Source organism: Thunnus thynnus, chromosome 8 (genome assembly GCF_963924715.1).
Source record: "Thunnus thynnus chromosome 8, fThuThy2.1, whole genome shotgun sequence".
Taxonomy (NCBI): domain Eukaryota; kingdom Metazoa; phylum Chordata; class Actinopteri; order Scombriformes; family Scombridae; genus Thunnus; species Thunnus thynnus.
The window spans coordinates 27236752-27249823 of record NC_089524.1 but is presented as its reverse complement, the minus strand read 5'-3'; the positions used below and the strand labels follow the sequence as shown (position 1 = coordinate 27249823).

The window sequence follows — 13072 nt, the reverse complement described above, 5'->3', positions numbered from 1 at the left end:
TGCCGGAGACAAGAATAGCCGCTAAAGGTTTCTACGGCAAAGTGTGCGGGTTTGCACGGTCTCGTAGCTTTGTGAGGCTTTCGGATCACGCTCGCATGTGCTGTCACTGAGGGGATATTAAAGTCGTGTGTCACATTGTTTCACTCTATGATTTGCGAGTATCGTATGTCTTGTGGGACACGTGCAGGCTGAAGTGCATACAGTAGATTTATTCCCCCTTTTTTCTTTTTCCATCTACATTCATAGGCAGCATGACCAAAGAGGTTCACCATTACAGAGCTGTTGACTCTTGGCTTGGAAACAATTTAGTGCTGGAATTAGGGAACCTTTGTTGAATTACTGCCAAAAGACCCCAGACAGTTGTGTGTGTGTTTACCTGAATATGTGTGTCTGTCCACTGGGTGTATTTAAGTGTGTTTCATGTTCATGTTTCTGCTCTGACTGTGTGTCTTTGCAGCTTTGATAAAGCAACTGTGCAATGCAAATGTGTGTGATGTTCAGTATTGGGCTATTATTACTCTGTAATGCATTATAGTTATTTGATTACCTTTTCAGTAACAAGTAATGTAAGAGATTACAATTTAGTAATTGACCTTTTTCACAGCAGACATTTTGACTTGTCAATTGAATGAAAAGCACAGGTGTTACTAATAACATTAATGATGCCTCTGTAATATTCAAGTGTCCTAAAACACAATGACAGTGAGATAGTGAGCCAGCATGCACAATACCAGGACCCTGAAAATGAAGCAGCAAAATGGAATTCAGTCATCACACATGTCAAAATTTATTCCATGAAAAAGGTTTTTTTTTTCTGTTTTCTGTCTGTCTTACCTGGAGTCTAATGGATGGTTGACATCAGTTTGGTCTCTTTGTGTTTAGTTGACAGGTGAGTCCAGGATGTGTAAGCTTGGAGGTGCACGGAGGCTTTTAGCCACTACTGAAAAAGGAGAAATCTGACTTCTGGTAACTCAAAAGTTGTCATATTTATATTTTGTGTGTTTTTACTGTAGATGACTTGCTAAATTGAGGGTATTGTGAACTGCACAGGTTCAGTGCAAGGATCAAGGCTAAGGTTAAGCTAGCTGTTGATGGTCAGCATCCCCAAAATGAGAGTCTCTGCTGGTAGCTTTGCAACTGTTCAAGCCAAGAAATAGTCTGGAAAATAACTTGCTTTAAAGTGTTATGTTTTTATGTTCTACATAAAGTAGAGTAGAGTTTTACAGGTTGTGGTGTGTGGATTTTGTAACCAGTTTCCAAACCAGTTTCCAGTCTTTGCATAAAGTTAAGCTAGCCAGCTGCTGGCTGTAGCCTTACACTGTATTTTACATATCCCAAACTATCAAATCATATGATGTAGCTTGACTAAGTAACGAAATTGAAGCACTGTAACATAACTAATGTCATGAGTATTTGATTACATTTTTTAAGTAACTTGCCCAGCACTAGTGATGTAATGTTTAAAGTTAAGGTAAGTTTAGGGTTATGTTAAGGTTAGGGTTAGGGGTTATGGTTAGGCATGTGGTGATTATGGTTACGTTAGGATAAGTCTTTAGGAAATGAATGTAAGTCAATGTAATGTCCTCTGAAGTGATGGAAACACCACTGTGTGTGTATGCGTGTGTGTGTGTGTGTGTGTGTGTGTGTGTGTGTGTGTGTGTGTGTGTGTGTGTTTGGTGCAAGTGGCAGGACCCCCTGGATTATGTGGAATGTCTGTTCACCTAAGGTAGGAGCTGGAGAGGTTGTCAGGAAGTGAGGACAAGGTTAGCAAGAGGAGCCTGCAAGAAAATGTAGCTGCCATAAAACAAAGCGGTGTCTTAAAATACTTCACTGATGGATTTACAAACTTCAGGTTGAAGAAAAGGAAGTTTGGTGTATTTGAGATGTTTTTTTTTTTAGTGTGGCCACAATATATACGCAAGAAAAATAATGTTAACTACAGGGTGCCATTGTTAAGTACTCAAAAAGTTGGGGGTGCAAGAAGGTCAGTGAGACTTTCAGGGCTGTAAAGGAGGAAATTATTAACTGAAGGTCATGTGATGAACTGTGAGTGTGTGGTTTGCCCCTTCCTTTTATCTTCTTACACTTTAGCCGCAAAACCCCAATCCTCCACCTAGAGCTGTGCATAAAAAATGTATGGGACTCTCTGCACCTTTGATTCTACGAATTACTTCTGTTGAAGTAATAATCTACAACTGTTAAATAAATTCATAGATAATGATTCATAAGAGCTTCCAGATTTGCTGCTGAACACCTACAGTATGAAGTGGTTTCTATGTCCTGGGAATCCTAGAATGTGCATAACATTTATGAGATTAGCAATTATAAAAGGCTAGAGGAAACATTTTAAATAAACATTTTCTATCTTTCGTGCCAAAAGTAAGTATAGCTAGTCTCAATTTAAGCATAAGGTTACATTACTCTAAACACACCAGAGTCTGAGCGTGGATGCTGACAGTTTAATCTATTTATGGAAAATTTTTTGTAACTTTAGCCTCATGAATCCAATGAAAGGTTTATTCTGAAGATGTTTATATGGGTGATATACTGTATAGTAAAACGGTAAGCCATTACTATGGTTTATGTTTAGCAATAAAAGCTAGACCTGTTCATGGCGAATATGGAATCAGTTTATGCGGAGGAATGTGGAAAACTCCATTTGGTCACATGGTCTTGTTAGTCCAACACATTTAAACATTTTGTTATTTATGATGTTGGATTCCAGGGTTTCAGCGCTCTCTGGGACCTCACCTGCCGTCTGGGCCAGCAGGAACCCTCAGACCCGACTGGTTAACCTCTGGCAATGTGTGACAGACAGAAAGGAAAGAACGGTCTCGCTGGTGACGACAGCTTGGTTTCGTGTGAAAGCGGGGCGATGGCATGACTTGGGCGTGTAAGTACAGAAAGAAAAAAAAAAGCTGACTTTGTAAGAAAAGAGCACTGTGCTTTAGCTTGGGAAGGGTGGTCAGCCTTTCCTCCTACTTCCCCTCACAATAACCGTTCTGGAGAAGTGGCTGCCAAAGCCGCAGCTCTTATAGAGGAAACCGTGACCAGCTGTGACGCAGCTGCCTGCACTTGACACTCCAGCATCACTGAATTATTGCATTCAACATGGTGATCTGACCTGGACATTCAAGCCTTGATACCGTCTATTCATCTGTGGTCTACATGTTCTCAGCTTGGTGTAAAATCCTGTCTATTATCTAACACCCTTTTACCTTGGCACTGCATCACCGCCATGAAACAGTGAACAGCATTGTTTAGCATTATGTGATCCATGCCCACTTACAGCTGTCACCAGAAAACCACATGGAATTCCCCCGTGCTTTGGTAAATGTCATGTCTGAAAAGGGAAAGCTTAGAGACATGACTTTTACTCTTCGGCAGGCTACTGTGTAGATATAATCCGTTTGTTGTTGCGTCCTTATAGTCTGTGGCCTGTTGGTCAACACTGCACAGGATATGATGTGTATTTTTGTCAACCAGTGATCAGTGACCAACCTAATTACACACTAATCAATCAAGTGTAATGAGTCTGTGCCTGGCCGGGTGTGGCCTGCTCCACCCCTAATCCGCTGCATCTGTTTAAGGGTAATTCCACAACCCCACTTGTTTAACTTCACACGGCATACTATTTTTTTTTTCGGTGTTTCCCATACGACCTTTCTATCATGTATGCCCTGTGTTTTGGCAGGGAGGAAATTGAGGGTTTTGATCAGCTTTTGATGGAGGACAATCTTGGGGTAACACAGGAACACAGAACAGAGCTACACAGTTTATTACAACTGCACTACATGCATAATCTTCTTTAGTTGAGCTTTTATTTCTGGACTACAAAGCCTACAGACATTCTTTCCCACGGTGCTTTTAAAAAACTGATCTGTGTCTTTACTGTGAACTTGAGGGCCATCCCTCAGTGAAATGATTCGTGAAAAAATATATGACATTCTTACTAACGTTTTTAAGCTGCAGCACAGCAAGGTACATCTTAGAACAATGAATGCATTAACCTCATGAAACATCTCAGTTTGGGGTCATAAAGAAAGACAATAAGAACTGAGAGGCGGTTTCCTCCATTTCCAATCATATATCCCAGATCTTTTCCTACATTCTACAAATCTCCATGAGACAACCTCTGTAAGGTTCTCTTATGTGCTCTTTTATTTTCCCTTTTCTTTCAACTCCACTGTGCTAGTGTGGTTCTTTCATGACATTTCTGTAATTAAAGCCAAATGGCATATCCCTCGATTAGCCCCGCAGCTGCTTGCATTTAATTCCATACAATCAAAGTGTCCTGTTCAGCTGCTCGCTGTCACAGCTACCAAAGCTATTTGTCACAACAGAGATAAAAGAAACATTTGTGACCCGTAAAGATATTGCTCATATTGTTTTACTGAGTAAAGGCATATTTAAAAAGGAAAGAAAGACATATAACATTTCAAAAATAGTGGTAGTTGTAGATAATACTATTGTACCCACAGAAACCACCTTTCAAATAAATTTCTACCGTGTGGTGCTGGTGGAGCCACAGAGTGAAGTGTTAAGAGTCAAAGACAACCCTGTTGGCGACTTAAGAAATGAAACCCTGTCAGACACATATGCACATACAAGAGCTTAACATTTCCAAAGTTGACACTTGTGGAAAAAATACAACCTAAGTGTTACCTGATATTCTGCACCCCTGTGTCATAGGTTCCTCCAGATGGGCTTTTTTTCCAAAACCTCGTGACCTTTAGAAAGCGGCAATGGTGTGTGATCCCATGAACACCCCCAAAAGTCAGAGCACAGGCTTGTTTTTGTTTTTGGGCCAGTTTCCTTATGTTTTGACTGGTTTGCATGTGCACCAACTATGGAGTGAGCTCATACTTTAACATAAATGAACTCATCAGTGAAGCTTATTAAGCCACAGAAAGTGCAGAGTAACTTAATTGTTTAAGAGGAAATGCCTCTCTTCTATACCATGATTGTCTTTTGCATCTGCTGAATCACATCTGGTGGTTTCAAACACCATGTTCTCTGCATAAGGAAGGGTTGCATAACATTGTAAGAATATTTTTTGCTCTGTTTCTCTCTTTATTTCTTTTTTCTAAAACCTCCTGGCCTTGTTACATATGAGAAATAGTGGAATACAGGGGTTATAGGATAGAGAAGCACATCACAGAAGGCCTGTCTCTCAGAATGAAATACATTTGTTTTCATAAAAAGTAATATAAAACTTTCCAGCCTCTTAAAACTGTCTCGTCTTTTCTAGACTGTGGGCAGTTATATTCCACTGGGAAAATTATTTCATTTTTTGGATGCAATTCTTGATTTTAAATGCCATGAGTAAAAGAAAGCCAAACTGATCCTATTTCTGGAAAACAAAAATGTCATCCTGCATTTTGGCATTTAATGAAAATAAATATGCATTAGCATTTATATAATTTGTTAAATTCTGTTTTTACTGATCATTTCCAATAGTGAAGACATGAGCTGATTGTCAGCCCATTGTGTTGGATGCAGTGGGGAAACTCTCCCACTCCAACGCCAGGCCTGCTCTGTATCCCAGAGACAAGAGGCCTAAACACTTCAGCTTGAATTTAGTGCAATCATTATACTACTATACTGAAGTGATTATGAGCCATTAAATGAAGAGTGGGATTGCCCTGTCGCCAGTGGAGCAAAAAGTCACTCCACATGAAGGTGATTTCAGAAGACACAAGGGCCTGTGTGCCCTGGCTGCAGGCCGAAGAGAGGTCTCCAAGCCTGCGGACCTCACACACACACTGTGGAACTCTGAAGGCTAATGACATGAATGTTCACCAAGGCTGCTTAACATTCAAGCATTCATACATGTTCAAGTATACACACAACGACACGATCAAACACACATCGCCCATCCTTCTCTAAGAGGACAACTATATCATCTCATCAGAATTCGCGAAGCATGATGATTTAGTTCAGTGTCACATTAAGTGAACTTGCTCATCTTTCAGTCTGAATGAGGCCATTAGGCAGCAGCCCAAACACACCACTCAGGCTTTTAAACTCATCACACTTCTTAGCGGGTCACACAGCCCTGAGATTGCAAATATTACACTATATATTCAGATATACATTGTACAGATAATACATCACAGTATTTATAATCACTGAAGAGACTACATAGGTATTTTATTATACGCCTTTGAGATGTGGCTTCAATAATTGAAATATCGACAACTCATACAAAAAAGGAGACAGATGCAAGAAAAGACCCAGCTTAGCAAAAGTTAAAAATACTATTTAATTTTTTTCCCATGTAACCAGAGAAATATGAATTGGAGATAGATCAGTCAGAAGGTTAAAAATATGCAATTAAAATACAGAGTAAAATTGATGATAATCACAAGAACAGCTACCAAGAGGGCTGGGAAAGAGAAAGCCACCAGGGTAGATTCACTTACCACACCACTACACATTCCCAAGGTCCTGCTCCTTAACACACACACACACACACACACACACACACACACACACACACACACACACACACACACACACATTCGCTATACAGAAAAGTGCTGTTAGGTGCTAGAGTAATGCATGGCTCCATGCAAGTGAAAGGGAGTAGAAAGGAAAGCTACAGCCAGCAAAACCTGCAGTATGACCACACCCTTGTTCCATAGCCTGATTCTTTAAAAATGGATCCTTTTTAAAGCTGCTGTAATCATTTTCTTAAAAAATATCAACAATGGATCAAATGACTATGTGCATGTAAAAGATATGACAAACCCACCTGACTCTGCAGTTCTGCTCAGCTCTATGAAGTTTTCTAGTGTTTTTTTAAGCACATTGTTTTGGTTTTCCAGCTTGCAACTTTACTGTTTTGGTTCGCTCTCATAGCTCTCATCAGTGTTGTTTTTGGTAGCAGGAGGCAGCTGTTGTCATTGAAAAAAACTCCCATGAGGCACTAGCACTACCTGCCAAACACCAAATGACTGACAGACAAAGTTAGCAACTATCTAGCGAACATAGTGGAGCATTTAGCAGTTTAAGAGCCAGATTATTTCCCTCAGGAGTTGATGGAGAACAAAAAAAGAGCTGAGAGCAGAGTGAATATTTCACTTACATGACTCAGATGGCCAGAAACACAACTCTGAAAATAATAACGATAATAATAATAATAATGATAACTTTATTTGTATACCACCTTTCATGCAAAGATGCAGCCCAAAGTGCTAAACAAAACAAGATCAGATGAAAATAAACAATAACAACAGGTAAAAAAAAAAAAAAAAAAAAAGGTTTGATGACAAAATAAACAATGGCAATAAGTTAGAGACAAACAAAGAAACAAAAACAGTTAAAGCACAATACAATAAAACAATGATACCAGAAAAACTAACCTAAATTAAATGCCAAATTACAAAGATAGGTCTTTAATTTCTTTTTTAAAATTCTGGTGGAGTTTGCTGTTCTAAGATCCAAGAGGAGGCTGTTCCACAGTTTAGGGCCATAAAAACAGAAAGCCGCCTCACAAGATTTGTTGTGGGATTATTTAGGAACTTCTAAAAGAAGGGCAGAGGAAGATCTGAAAGTTCTTGTTGGGACATAAAATGTAAGGCAGACGCTGTTATATGAAGGTGCTAGATTATGTAAGGCTTTGTAGATAAGTAAGGACTTTAAAATCAGTTCTAAAAGATACAAGGAGCCAGTGTAATGATGAGAGCAGTTATGTGATCTCTCTTTTTGTATTGGTCAAAATCCTGGCCGCAGGGAGGCATTAACTATAATTTTCTTAAAAACTTTTTAGGGAGACTAGTAAAAAGAGAGTTGCAATCATCTAAGTGGCTTGTAATAAAAACATGTATCAGCATTTAAGCATTGTTCGAGTTAAAAAAAGTCCAATCTTGGCAATGTCCTTCAGATGAAAAGATGATGTTTTTGCAACCCTGTTAAAATGTCAAATAAAATTAAGAACAGAGTCTAAAATCACTCCCAGATCTGTAAACACTGGCAAACACTGACTGTAGTCTCTGCCTTTCAGCTTTTGAACAAGTAGAATTTCTGTTTTCTCCTCATTTCTTTTGAAAAAATGTTTTACTCATCCAAATGTTGATATCAGTGAGACAGGTAAAACGAGCTTTTAAAGAACTGGGATTGTCTGGTGAAACAGATATATAGTTGTGTATCATCAGCGTAACAGTGATATTTGACATTAGGGTAACTAATTATGTTGCCCAGAGGGGGCATGTATAAAGAAAAAAGAATGGTACCTAGAATGCCTCCTTGAGGAACCCCGTATTCAGTGTCAAATGTCTGTGACACTAATAAGCACAGAAGAACTCAAATGTACTACCTTTAACAAAGCAGTTTCAGTGCTATGGTTGGTCTGATAGTCGGACTGGAATTTATCAAAGATATTATTAGTATTCAAATGATCATGTTGTTGGTCAAATACAGTCTTCTGGAGAAGTTATCCGGGAAACGCAAAATTTGAGACAGGCCTGTAATTAGCAAGGTCACGAATAACTGTTCATGTCGCTCTGTATCTGTTGGATGTGGAAATAGGCTAGTGTTTGCTAGTGAGTTTGTGATGTCAGCTGATAATATGTTTGTGTTGTGTTTACAGCTTGTTGTCCACTTTAATATTATTGTAGTTTAATGTAAAGTACTGTTGGCTCAAGATACATGTTTGCAGAGGGAATGTCACACATATACACTCAAAGAAATAAAGTTGAATGGGTGTTGAAGGTGACAAAGTGGTCAAACTCACAACAACTTGACACTGACTGACTGCATGTTTTAATTCATGTTTAAGCCAAGACAGAAAGTGAAAACTCATAACTCGATCCCATCCTGCGGTTCATGTAGAGCAGCAGCAGCTAGGCCTCTCAATTAAAACGTCAGAGTCGCTCAACCTCAGTGACATCTTATCTGATTTCCTCCTCGCCCCTAGTGTCAGACGTATAGGGATAAGCACTCATTCTGCTTCACCACTCAGAAATGTCTTCTTCTCCCTATGGAGACGGGGTTGGGAGTTGGAGTTGGAGCTGCTAGTGCGATCAGTGAGTCCCCATGCTTACACGGCGCTGACCGCAGAGAAGCCGGTGCAGACTACCGGACAGATGTGTTTCATTTGGCTTTATCTGTTGACACATCCTGTCTGCGTTGCATGCGAGGGCAGCATTACACAGCGGCACCAAGGGCAGAGGCAGAGACACCAGACTGAAACCTGAACTCAGCGGGGAACATTTCTCTCTGTACTGCTGTCTTACACCACAGTCATCTAACATCCCTACACTTAGTCCACATGAGGAAAAATATATCATTTGGACTAAGTTTTTTCTTATAAAGAAGAAACATTTAGCTTCAAAAGTCTTTCCTCCTCTGCCAGGTCTGTGTTTTAGGTTAACACTGAGCTAAATTTGTTTGAAAAGAGACCTTTTTTTTTTTTTTTTTTTACCACTCTAGCAGTGTGTCTCTAGGGATGGCAATGCTGGTCTGTTGATCTGTCCACCATTTTAGTCCAGACTGAAGTATCTCGACACCTATTGGATGGATTACCATGAAATTTATGTACAGACAGTCATGGTCTGTACTTTTCATCTGGGCAAGGCAAGGCAAGTTTATTTGTGTAGCACATTTCAACAAGGCAATTCGAAGTGCTATATGTAAAACATAAAAGCCATCTAGACAGAATATAAAAGCAACATAAGGCTATATAAAAAGACATTTAAATACAATTAAAATTAAAGCTAGTTCCCCCAGCAGGTCAAAGTTTTCACTTATCAAGTGAAATGCCTCAACAGTGGATGGACTGGCACTCATGGCTCTCAGATGATTTATCCTAATGACTTTGGTGATTCATTGACTTTTCCTTTAAGGCTACCATGAGGTTGACATTTGTGGTTTTAAATGAAATGTCTCCAGAATTATTGGATGGTTTGCCATGAAATTTGGTTCAGATATACACTCACCAGCCACTTCGTTAGGTACATCTGTGCAATCTAATGCAATCCAATACAACAGCTCTGCCATAAATTCTACTTTTATGAAGCTTCTACATTTTCAGATTTTGTTGACATTGGCAGAAATTTGATAATTCTACTTTATGTTTTTTATTTAGGTCGTAGTGGGTGGTGGTGGTGTACTGGAGTGCATTATATTGAAAAATGTTCCTAATATTTTGCCCTCCTCATGTATGTTAATAGAGTGGACAAAATATTAGGAACGCTTTTCAATAATAATAAAAGTGGCCAGTGTATATTCATTCATATTTTGGTGATCCCCTGAATTTTCATCTAATGCCATCATTAATTTGTCCAAAACTTTGGTTTATGACTAATTATTTTCTCATCAACATCAGCTTCACTGTGTAGTGCTGATTAGCAAATGTTAGCACACTAACATGCTAAACTAAGTGAACATAGATAACAGTATACCTGTTAAACATCAGCACTGACATTGTGATTATGTTAGCATGCTGGCATTAGTATACAATATAGCTCAAAGCACATCTGTTCCAAAGCCACAGCCTCACAGAGTTGCTAGCATGGCCGTAGACTCTCAAGGTGTGTTCAGACAAAAAGCAAATCAAATTTTTAGCCTTGGGTCATTTGCCCAAACTTGACCTCTGGGCCATTTGTGTTTATGCGCCCCAAGCAACCAGTGTACCAACTATAGCTTTAATTTAGCTAGCGACGGATGCACAGAATGTTTATGTGTGTGTTCAGCTCAGCCTCTGACTGAACTCAGATCTCAACACAGACTCCACTTCTTTTTTTTGTTTTTATTTTGAATTTGCATATGATTACGTCTCTCCATTGACTTTGTATACAGTTGCACCACCGCTTCTTTAGACCTCAAGGTTACACATTACCATTCTGTCAACAGCATTTCAATAACTATATTTCAGTGTGTGGGATCAGATTTATATTGAAATATAGTATATGAAATTATCTTTAAACAACATTGACAGTCTAAAAAGAAGTTTCACTTTTTCACCAATAGCCTGAACAAAGCTAGACCTTGAGCTACAAATTTCCAAATCATTATGTGGCCTAGTCTAAAATGTTCACTGCCGATAATCAAATTCAGATACAGTACTTTATTACATACTAAATATCAAACAACAGTGGTATCTTTTCTCACGGTGAAAATCCTGCCAGCTCTGTGCTTTGTTTTGATTTCATGTTCTTCAATTACATCCTTTAATCTATATTTATCATAAACTCTGCATGATCCTTTGCTTCTCACTGTTCTGTTCTTTTCAACAGAGACAGTGGTTACCTCGCATATGCATGGAAGTCTTGGCTGAACAAGAGCCAACCTAAAGTTCTCTGATGTGGTGTCGGGAAGTGACCTGCCCTCCCACACGCATGCCTCCCCTGCTGGTCACTCATGAATATGGCTCTAATTGAATTCACTGGAGACAAACGAGTGTTAATTGGGAGGATAACGATAACCGCAGCCAACTATTCAGAGGCCAGCCTTCAGAAAGGGGAGACCTCCTGCCCACCACAGGCCTGTTCTTCACAGCAGGTGGGGGTCTGTGGGGGGCTGAGGGGAGGTCGGGGAGGGAGGCTCTACAGTCCTTTGTGCTCCTTTTCTTTAGGAGGAAGCAATAAAGCAATAAAAGAGCTTGGTAGATGAGTCCTCTGTGCTCTGACTCCCCCTACGCTCCAGTATGAAAGAGGGGGCCCTGTGACAGATCATAACCACTAACAACTAGGTCTGTGTGTGTGTGTGTGTGTGTGTGTGCGTGTGTTTAGTGTTTGATTTACTTCTGTTTGCGCTGCCATTATAAACATTATCACATTCCTGGAGCAATTCTTCAATATAAAGTTTTTATTCTTATCAGGTTGCAAATGCAGAGCAGGTATTGTATAAACATATCCATTATTAAACAGTTAGGCTCATTTGTCTGTTTTCTTATCACCATGAGCCAACACACACACACACACACACACACACACACACACACACACACACACACACACACACACACATGCACAAACACAAACACAGGCATGAATGGCTGACTACGGATATCAGTTTTCATTTCATACAGAATTTGAATTGGCCTGCAGGCCAGTTGCGTTAAATTACTGCCGTTTCCTTTATTGCAATCCAACAGTAGTCTGTCAATATTAAGAAAGTATGAAGGCAAAAGTCTTTACACTCACTTGGCATCTTCATATTTTATATTGCTTTATTATAAATTCTTTATGAGGTAATATGATCATAAATGCTAAAACACATATGGAGATAAACAACTACTGGAAGTGTTTATTCTTTTCTGGCACCACACTCTAAGGCCTAAAATCAAGATTTATTCAAAAAACAAAAGCAACATTTATTAGATACTTGCAAGACCAAAACCTGTGCCTTTGTAGCAGTGGGATCAGTGGAGACCACTTTGGTCCAGACTGAAATATCTCAACATCTGGATTAATTGCCATGAAGAATGAATCCAAATGACTTTGGTAATTTCCTGACTTTTCATCTAGAGCCATCATCAGGTCTAAATTTAAGTTTGGCTACTTTGGTTAATGACCAAAACCTGCAAAACGGATGGCATTCCCATTGGCCTCAGCTTTACTTTTTGCTTTGTGCTAATTAACGAATGTTAGCATGTTAACAAGCTAAACTAAGATAATGACTGTGAAAACGCTGGTTATGTTTAAAGATCTCCTCCAGACATCCTCCTTAACAGCCACCCCCTTTTTTTTTTCTTTTTTTTTTAGAATTTTTGCCCATTTGGCATACCCAAATGGAAAAGCTTATAACAGAAGAACTGTGAGGCCAAAATGCATATATTAGACTTCATTTGAAAGGTAACATCTTCTAGTTTCTGGAAATGTGCTGTTGTTTAGCATGTGGCTAAAACACAACCAAAACTACATCAGTTCAAACATGGCTCAAAAAAGTGTTTTTGGTTCTCTTCTACAATGAGTCATATTTGAACAACAATAACTAGGACGTCCTTTATGCCAGAACTATGCAAATCACCACATACCCTCTACATCTTGTCAACCACACCTGTATAAAATTCCAGACCTTTAGACCTAACCTTATCAGATCTAGGGGTTTTTTAATTTGTGGTGTC

The 13072-nt window shown here is 39.2% G+C and overlaps 1 long non-coding RNA gene across 2 annotated transcripts; it reads left to right on the top strand.

The window, feature by feature from the left end:
• The first annotated feature begins 846 nt into the window (after window positions 1-846).
• On the top strand, window positions 847-11882 carry LOC137188467 (uncharacterized). Of its 2 annotated transcripts, XR_010929416.1 has the most exons (4): window positions 847-966; window positions 1690-1763; window positions 2726-2893; window positions 11241-11882. It is a non-coding gene; the product is annotated as an uncharacterized lncRNA (long non-coding RNA). The 2 variants fall into 2 exon arrangements; XR_010929417.1 differs by lacking the exon at window positions 1690-1763 and having other exon boundaries at window positions 849-966.
• The last annotated feature ends 1190 nt before the right edge of the window (window positions 11883-13072 follow it).